Consider the following 9,079-nt stretch of genomic DNA (forward strand, 5'->3'; position numbering starts at 1 on the left):
TGTCCTTTATATAGTATTTAGTATTAGCTTAAACCGTTTAACGTAACATCTTGGCCATTGAAAAAAAAAATATGTAAAAACACCAACACCTTTCACGAACCTAAATCTGCGAGCAGCTGTTCAGTTCCAGAAGATTAACCCTTAGTGGGTGACACGGGGGTCCCGTCAGTCCACCGTATTTGGTCGAGCGATTTTTGGAAAAATATTGTTTATTGTTTATGTCCCGGGGACCCTTAACAAGAGCTCTTGGTAGATTAAGTCTCCGTAGGGGCCCGAGTTAAATTAACTCCCGTAAAGCTGGATCCACTCACCTACATATATTCCATTACGTATGGGTGAGGGTATCCCTGTTGGTTGAACGAAATTTCAGCAGTTATTTCCGTGTTTGCCTTTGTGTCGAACGTTTTGGTGTTTCTTTTTGGTTAGTGATAATTTTGAGTAGATCTATTTATTAATGAGAAAAATGAAATTGTCAATTTATAATTATTAAAGCTTGGATATATATTGAAGCATGATGCAGTAAATTAAAATAGAGGGAGGATGCGTGGCGTAAGCCATGGATTAGGCCAGCCGTTACCGTTCCAGCAGAGGGTGGCCAAAATGTACGTTGTGTTTGGTCACAGGTAGGGCGAGCGCGCGAATATATATAATCAGACTTACAGAAGTACACACAGATGCATCAATTGATGGTTTTCGTGCAGTTCTATTACAGAAATCGCCAGACGACGGAAAGCTACACCCGGTCTATTATATGTCCAAAAAGACTACTGATGCACAGCGGAAATATAGCAGCTACGAATTAGAGATTTTGGCAGTAATAGAAGCGTTAACCAAGTTTAGAGTATATCTCTTAGGCATTCATTTTAAACTGATAACAGACTGCAATGCTTTTACAAAGACGCTGGAGAAACAAAACTTATGCACTAGGGTGGCGCGATGGATTTTGTTTCTACAGGAGTACGATTATGCTGTGGAACATCGGTCAGGAACTAGAATGAAGCATGTCGATGCTCTCAGCCGCTACCCAATCATGAGGATAACTGAAGACAGCATAATCATCGCTTTAAAAGAGGCACAGTCGAAAGATGAAAAGATTAAGGCTATTAAAGAAATTCTGAACGACGAACAGAAGACTTACGACGATTATTTCCTTAAGTCTGGTATGCTACATAGAGTTGTGCAGGACGAAGAACTTATGGTGGTACCCAATGACTTGCAGAAACAAATTATTAGCCGTACACATGATAGAGGTCATTTTGCAGCAAAGAAGACGAAGGATTTGATTTGCAGAGAATTCTACATACCAAATGTCGAAGAGAAGATCAAGAAATATATTGAGTGCTGTATTCCATGTATTTTGATGAACCGAAAGAGAGGCAAGCAGGAAGGGCTACTACACCCACTATAGAAAGAAGACGTTCCATTACACACTTATCATATTGACTTTTTGGGACCTCTGGATTCGACGCACAAGGACTACAAACATATCTTTGCAGTTATAGACTCATTCACGAAGTATTGCTGGCTGTATCCTACAAAATCGACTACCGCAAATGAGGTCATTGCGAAGCTTAGCAGTCAAAGTATTACATTTGGGTATCCATCGTTTATAATCTCGGATAAGGGCTCCGCTTTTACCTCGCAAGACTTTGTTTAGTATTGTGCCGACGAAGGGATTAAGCTGGTGAAGACGACTACAGGACTACCGAGAGTAAATGGTCAAGTTGAGAGACTGAATGCAATCATAATTTCAGTGCTCTCAAAACTGAGTATCGACGACCCCACGAAATGTTACAGGCATGTCAGCAAAGTTCAACAAGCTGTTAATTCAACATTTACAAGAAGCATTGATACGATACCCTTTGAAATGCTAGTTGGAGTTAAGATGCGGACAAAAGAAGACCTCCAGATACGACAATTGATCAACAAAGAAGCAGCAACAATATTTAACGATGAACGCAGCGATCTAAGAGCAAAGGCAAAGGCTCAAATTGTGAAGCTTCAGAACGAAAATAAGAAGACGTATAATCTTCGACGAAATCTGCAAGACGATATAATATTGGTGACTTGGTTGCCATCAAACGTACACAGTTTGGTAGTGGCCTGAAATTAAAAGCAAAGTTTTTGGGACCCTACCAAGTTGTTGGAATCAAACATAACAATGCGTATGATGTTCAGAAAGCCGGAAACTGCGATGGCCTAAAGAATACCTCATCGTGCGCGGAGTACATGAAGCCATGGTCCATTGGCAACGACAACGACGACGCATTCGGGTCGAATGCTTAATCAGAATGGCCGAATGTGGGTTGGTGTACCACACAAAATACCAAATGAAGATAAGATCCCTAGACGACGAGCAACGATGATCCCATCACTAAAAAGAACGACGAACAACGATTATGCCATCACGAAGAAGACGACGAGTAAAGAAGAGAGAAGCAGAGAAATAAAACGAGGACAGTACCGAAAAGACGTAAAAAACGACGACGGCCGCAGAAAAGAAGAATTAAACGACGCAAAATAAAGAATACTTTTATCCTAAATTTATCAAAACCTAAAGTAAATAAAAACCCCACATATATTACCTTAGTTTAGGACTTTCCCTTGTTTTGTAATATTGGTGTTGCTCGGTGTAGATGCCACAAGAAGGGGGTAGTCGACAGTATCATACGCTATCACGCGTAAACAAAACAGTGGACCAGATAGGAGAAGTGTCAGGGGCGATGTTTGATCAATATCGGGAGGAACTTGGAGCTGTGGGTGGGTTGCCGAGAACACCGGTCCAGGCCAGGTCAGCAGAATGGCCAATGTCCGATCCTACACCCACGCTTGCTTCCGAACTGGCATCAGCAGTCAACGTATCGTTGGCAGCGGTCAGTGAACACTGACTCGATTAGTCGGGTGTTGCAGGAGGAGTTGCGTAAGGGATTTATCGAGATGATGCACCAACTCAACGAGGTACTTCAGCCGGTTAGACAGCTGCAGCAGCAGAAGGAACCGCAGCGGGAGGAGGTTCACAACGAGCAGGAGTATCGAGGAGCCATCCCGAAAAGGAAGCCGTCTAGCACGACTGATGCGCCGATTCCGCCACCAAAACCATTTTTGGCTCGCTCGGGGCGAGGTGGTATTGGTCCGGAACCGTCTTCAGGAGTAGGACCGACCGCATCCAGTGAGCAGCATCAACGGGGTGGGCATCAAGCGCGAAATTGGCGAAACCCGATAGCACTCAGATACTCGGGTCAGGGTCGTGGCGAGAGTAGGAGAGCTGGTGGGATTCCTCGAGAAGATCCGCATCCAAGTCCCCCGGGTTATAGACCTTGGCCACGGTGGGGCCGAGTCGAAAAATGGGACGTGACGTTCGACGGAGACAGCAACAAAATGACAGTCGAGGATATTGTGTTCCGCATTAAATTCCTACAATGTCTTCTAATGTCGCTGCCCGTGGGATGAAGTTCTAAAAGGATTTCATCACCTGGTTACAGGAAACGTGCGGGAATGGTACTGACAGTACATACGTGATCATGGCGGTGGTGTTTGGCAGGAACTAAGGGGCGACTTAATTACACGTTTCCGAGGCACGGCGTCCGAGTTCGACCGCATGAGAGAACTGCGAGAAAGAATGCAGCGGTCAAACGAGAGTGTGGAAGACTTTTTCCATGTCATGAGAAAGCTCGCGTCGAGGTTGGAGAGGCCACCACCTGAAAATGAGATGGTAAAAATCGTCAAAAAGGCACTCACAGATGAGATACCGAGTTTCGTCTACGGCTTATTCCTCAGACCAACTGCGGGATGAGTGCGTGGAAATAGAGGCACATCTGAAGAGGAAGGCTCGATCTTCGTGGCGAGGAGCACCCAAAGCCACAAACTATAGTCGCGGGGCGAATGCGAACGTCAGCGAGGAAGCGCAGGATCGGTCGATTATCGATGAAGAGGCAGAGGTCATTGAGGAAGCGCAAGTGACACACCGTGTTCCACAGAAGTTGATTTGCTGGAACTGCGGGCAGACCGATCATGGCTTTAGGGACTGTATGGCATCGGAGAAGCGAATTTTCTGCTACCGGTGTGGAAAGCCCGATCTATATTGTCCAACCTGTCCGAATTGCGCGGGAAACGTGAAGAGGGGTGCGATCCAAGCAGGCGAATCACGCTCACAGAAGGGGCCTGCGCAGAGAAAGTAGAAGAAAATAAAAATGAATTAGATAGACGTAATTTGCATGCTAGGTTAAGGAACTTATCATATGAAGAGCGCTTAAGAAATTATTTAGAAACCCGAAATAGAATATTTTCTGAACTACGAGTGGATGGTATGCGAGCACTGTCGGTGCGGGTGAGAAAGGCGAGATCCCGGTTTAAGCAAAGGCGAGCTATGAGGAGGCAGGTGATTGCTTCAGTAAAGCGTTGTTGCAAGAAAGACCCGAGAGTTTTCGCAGAAATCTCTATAATGGGCGAGTCCGTGCGAGGCCTGTTGGATTCAGGCGCTACACACAGCATGCTAGGGTGTAATGGTCAGGAATTCCTGGAGAAGCTGGGCGTGGAGGCTCGTCGATATTCTTCTATAGTGAAGGTAGCGAATGGGGAAGATCGCGCAATCGTTGGCCGAGTAGAATTACCGGTGAAATACAAGGGAGATGTAAAAAGATTAACGTTTTTCGTATGCCCTTTCTTGGAACAGGAAATTTACTTGGGGGTAGACTTTTGGCGGGTATTCTCATTGGCTCCTGAGGTGATGGGAGAAGGTCCAGTAGGGGCATCTCACAGATTAGTGGAAGAAGTGCTGGCTGATCAAGCCGCTCACTATGTAGAAGGCCCGGAGAAGGAGATAGTGCAGGAAGAATGGGAGTTGTCAGAAGAGCAAAAGGCAGCCTTGGATCAGGTGAAGGCAGAGTTTCTGACTTTCAAAGCCGTAGGCCTGGGGAGGACGTCGAGAGAGACTCACAAAATTCAGTTGGTGGAGAATGCCGAGCCTGTGAAGGATCGACATTACCCGCTGTCGTCAGCGATGCAGGAAGTGGTGTGTGGTGAAGTGGATAAAATGTTGGCTTTGGGAGTCATCGAGTAAAGTGATAGTCCGTGGAGCAACCTCGTTTCTGTCTCGATGCCCGAAAGCTCAACAAAGTAACCATCAAGGACGCTTACCCACTTCCTAGCATCGAGGGGATTTTGTCGCGTCTCGATCAGACGATATATATCTCCAGCGTCGACTTAAAATTCGCTTTTTGGCAAATCGAGCTGGACGAGCAGAGTCGACCATATACGGCGTTCACGGTGCCGGGACGGCCTCTGTACCAGTTCCGTATGATGCCCTTTGGCCTCTGCAACGCCGCACAACGCCTATGTAGACTGGTCGATAAGGTGATTCCGGTGGAGATGCGTTCAAACGTCTATGCGTATCTTGACGACTTGCTGATTATAGCTGAGGACTTCCAAACGCACGCGAAGATTCTGCGACAGGTTGCCGAGCGTCTACGAGAAGCAAATTTAACGATAGGGCTGAGCAAATCTCATTTTTGCTATAAAAACATTAAATACCTGGGATTTATAGTGGGAGGAGGAGCGCTGAAGATGGATCCGGATCGTGTGTCGGCCATTTTGCGCATTGCCGAGCCGCGATCTGTTCGAGAATTGCGTAGTTTCCTGGGAACTGCGGGCTGGTACCGGCGCTTTATGAAAAACTATGCTGAGATGGCCGGTCCGCTCACAGACGCCCTGAAAAAGTCGGGAAATGGAAAGTTTAAATTGACGGAGGAGGCAAAACGAGCCATGGGGGAGCTAAAAGCTGCACTCACCTCGGCACCAGTCCTGGTACACGCGGATTTCAAGCGGCACTTCTACATACAGTGCGACGCCTCACATTATGGGGTAAGAGCCGTACTCTTCCAACGGGATGACGAGCAGAACGAGAAGCCCATAGCGTTTTTCTCTGCCAAACTGAATTGCCACCAAAAAAACTACTCGGTGACAGAGAAGGAGTGTCTGGCAGCCCTCATGGCGATCCTAAAGTTCCGTCCGTACGTAGAGCTTATGCCGTTTACAGTCATAACTGACCACGCCAGTTTCAAATGGCTCATGACCATGAAGAACCTGGATGGTCGCTTAGCTCGTTGGTCCCTTCAACTGCAGGCCTCCGATTTCGGCATAGAACACCGGTAAGGAGCGGACAATGTAGTGGCAGATACATTGTCGCGCAGTATTGAAGAGCTGGAAGTGGATCCGAGTAGTATCCTGGGTTTTGAAACGGTGGAGTTTGAATCTGGAGAATATCAGGAGTTAAAGAAGGAAATAACAGAGAACCAAGACCGCTTACCTGATCTCCAGATTGTTGACGGCATGATATTCAAGCGCATGCGCTTTGAACGATTGGATGATCAACTGGAGGGTGCCGTCTGGAAATTGTGGGTTCCGAGTTCGCTGACGGCCGCGTTGATAGACAAAGCACATTCGGAAGAGAAGACAGCGCACGGAGGAATCGCGAAAACCTTGCACTTATTGCGTAGGCAGTTTTTCTGGCCGAACATGTCGAACTTAAAGGAAAAAAAACATAATCCGCACTCCAAACACATTTCCACATTAAATGTTATTTTGTTCCGTGTGTTGTCCTTTATTTAGTATTTAGTATTAGCTTAAACCGTTTAACGTAACATCTTGGCCATTGAAAAAATATGTAAAAACATCAACACCTTTCACGAAGCTAAATCTGCGATCAGCTGTTCAGTTTCAGAAGATTAACCCTTAGTGGGTGACGCGAGGGTCCCATCAGTCCACCGTATTGGGTCGACCGATTTTTGGAATAATATTGTTTATTGTTTATGTCCCGGGGACCCTTAACAAGAGCTCTTGGTAGGTTAAGTCTCCGTAGGGGCCCGAGTTAAATTAACTCCCGTAAAACTAGATCCACTCATCTACACATATTCCATTACGTATGGGTGAGGGTATCCCTGTTGGTTGAACGAAATTTCAGCAGTAATTTCCGTGTTTGCCTTTGTGTCGAACGTTTTGGTGTTTCTTTTTGGTTAGTGATAATTTTGAGTATATCTATTTATTAATGAGAAAGATGAAATTGTCAATTTATAATTATTAAAGCTTGGATATATATTGAAGCATGATGCAGTAAATTAAAATAGAGGGAGGACGCGTGGCGTAAGCCATGGATTAGGCCAGCCGTTACCGTTCTAGCAGAGGGTGGCCAAAATTAACGTTGTGTTTGGTCACAGGTAGGGCAGGCGCGCGAAGTGATAACACCCAAGCTTCACCCACTTGATAGCCGTCTGTTTATGATTTTCTTTGTCTTTAGGTTGTTGTTAGTTTTGATGTCCCGAGAAGTAGTATGTCTCCTTTTTTGTCTAAATTTGGCGGGCAAGGGGAACTACCCAGCCCTGGGGTCGACAGGTAGCCGGCATTGCCCCCTGGGAAACAAGCCAAGTGTAACAGATAAAAACTTTTTTTTAATTTCACCACATGCAATGACGGTGCTAAATCTATTTAGTGGTGAAAGTATTTCACCTAAACTTAAATATGATATTTCACCTAAACTTAACTATGATAACCATTCCAATCCATTTATGGTTTGACGATAAATATTTTGTTGTTTAATCATTTCATTATCCAATTCATTCAGATGATATGGTGGTTTGAAATAAAATAAGTTTGGTGTTACTGTTCCGGTTTGCATAAACGCCAATTCCTTAATAAAAGTTGTTTATTGTTTCCAAAGATATAATGAAAATCAACTATAACGCTTGAATTCCTGTCGATTGTGTTCATGTTGGTTTGAGATTTTGTAAGAAACTGAATAATCGGCGATGTCTATCTCCTTTATATACAGCCCAATTCAGTAAGAGTTCTTAGTTTAACAAATGCATTCAACCCTAATGGACACGCTTCAATCAAAAAGAATTAGGTCCACTAGAAAGAAGCAGGATCACGAAGTCATTTTCGGTCTCGAATATTATGTAGTACAAAATTTAAAGCTCAAGAAGCTTCGGGATGGCGGAAAGCTTTTGCGATACCACGATAGTTTTCAATATTTGATCTTGAACCTTTTTTGTGAAGCGGAATGTAGGACTAATGGAAGGACTGAGGAATGATGTAGGACTCATTCCAAATTACTGGGAGACAAGACTGTTCCAAGGAGAGGTTGAAGAGAAAGGTCAAGGGTTTGCAAAGGGATTGGGCACAGTGTTTTAAAATGCAACTTGGTACCTTATCTGTGTGGATGCGTTGTAAATATGAGACGAGTGCGTTGTTTGGAAAAAGGTAGCGAATAAATTTGCAATACCAACAGCAGAAGCTTCTGTTTTGTTCTGGTAATGAAGGGACGGAGGAAAAGCGTTTGACTTACGCTTAGAGTTAACGAACGAATATAATTTTTTAGGATCACTAGGAAAACTACTACTACATTGTGAAAGGTAATGATTATAACACTGACTATTAACGGCAAGGAACAGAGAGCGAGCGGAGGAGTATAGAGCTAATGCCGACGTGGAGCCTGACTTCTGTACTTTTTAAAGAGCCTGGATTTATTATTATACCCGATATACAAAATGAGTATTGGGGTATATTAGATTTGTTGTGAAAATGTATGTGTGTAACATCCAGAAGGAATCGTTTCCGACCCCATAAAGTATATATGTTCTTGATCAGAATCAATAGCCGAGTCCATTGAGTCCTGTCTGTCTGTCCGTCCCTATCAGCGCCTAGTGCTCAAAGACTATAAGAGCTAGAGCAACGACGTTTTATATCCGGACTTCTGTGATATGTCACTGTTACGAGAATATTTCAAAACTTCGCCCCGCCCACTAACACCCCCACAAAGTACGAAAATCTGTGGCATCCACAATTTTAAAGATACGAGAAAACCAAAAACGCAGAATCGTAGAGAATGACTATATCTGAATTGATCGTATCATTATTCAATTTTATTTTTTCTCGCCCTGTCTCTCCCTAACACACACGTAGCATAGCCGGCTTTGCTTAGAGTAAAACATTAGCGTCTAGATCCCAGAGACTATAAAAGCTAGAGAAAACAAATTTGGTATACGCACTCCTGTTAGATCTCACTATAAAACGTTTATCTCAAAAA

General features: G+C 44.4%; 1 long non-coding RNA gene across 1 annotated transcript; it reads right to left on the reverse strand.

The window, feature by feature from the left end:
• Nucleotides 1–5,435: 5,435 nt before the first annotated feature.
• LOC113566072 lies at nucleotides 5,436–5,845 on the reverse strand. The gene is made up of 3 exons (XR_003408925.1): nucleotides 5,787–5,845; nucleotides 5,530–5,706; nucleotides 5,436–5,463 (listed from the first exon to the last, which is right to left on the reverse strand). It is a non-coding gene; the product is annotated as an uncharacterized LOC113566072 (long non-coding RNA).
• Between the last annotated feature and the right edge of the window lie 3,234 nt (nucleotides 5,846–9,079).

Source organism: Drosophila persimilis, unplaced genomic scaffold (assembly GCF_003286085.1).
Source record: "Drosophila persimilis strain 14011-0111.01,24,50 unplaced genomic scaffold, DperRS2 tig00000477-arrow-pilon, whole genome shotgun sequence".
NCBI lineage: Eukaryota > Metazoa > Arthropoda > Insecta > Diptera > Drosophilidae > Drosophila > Drosophila persimilis.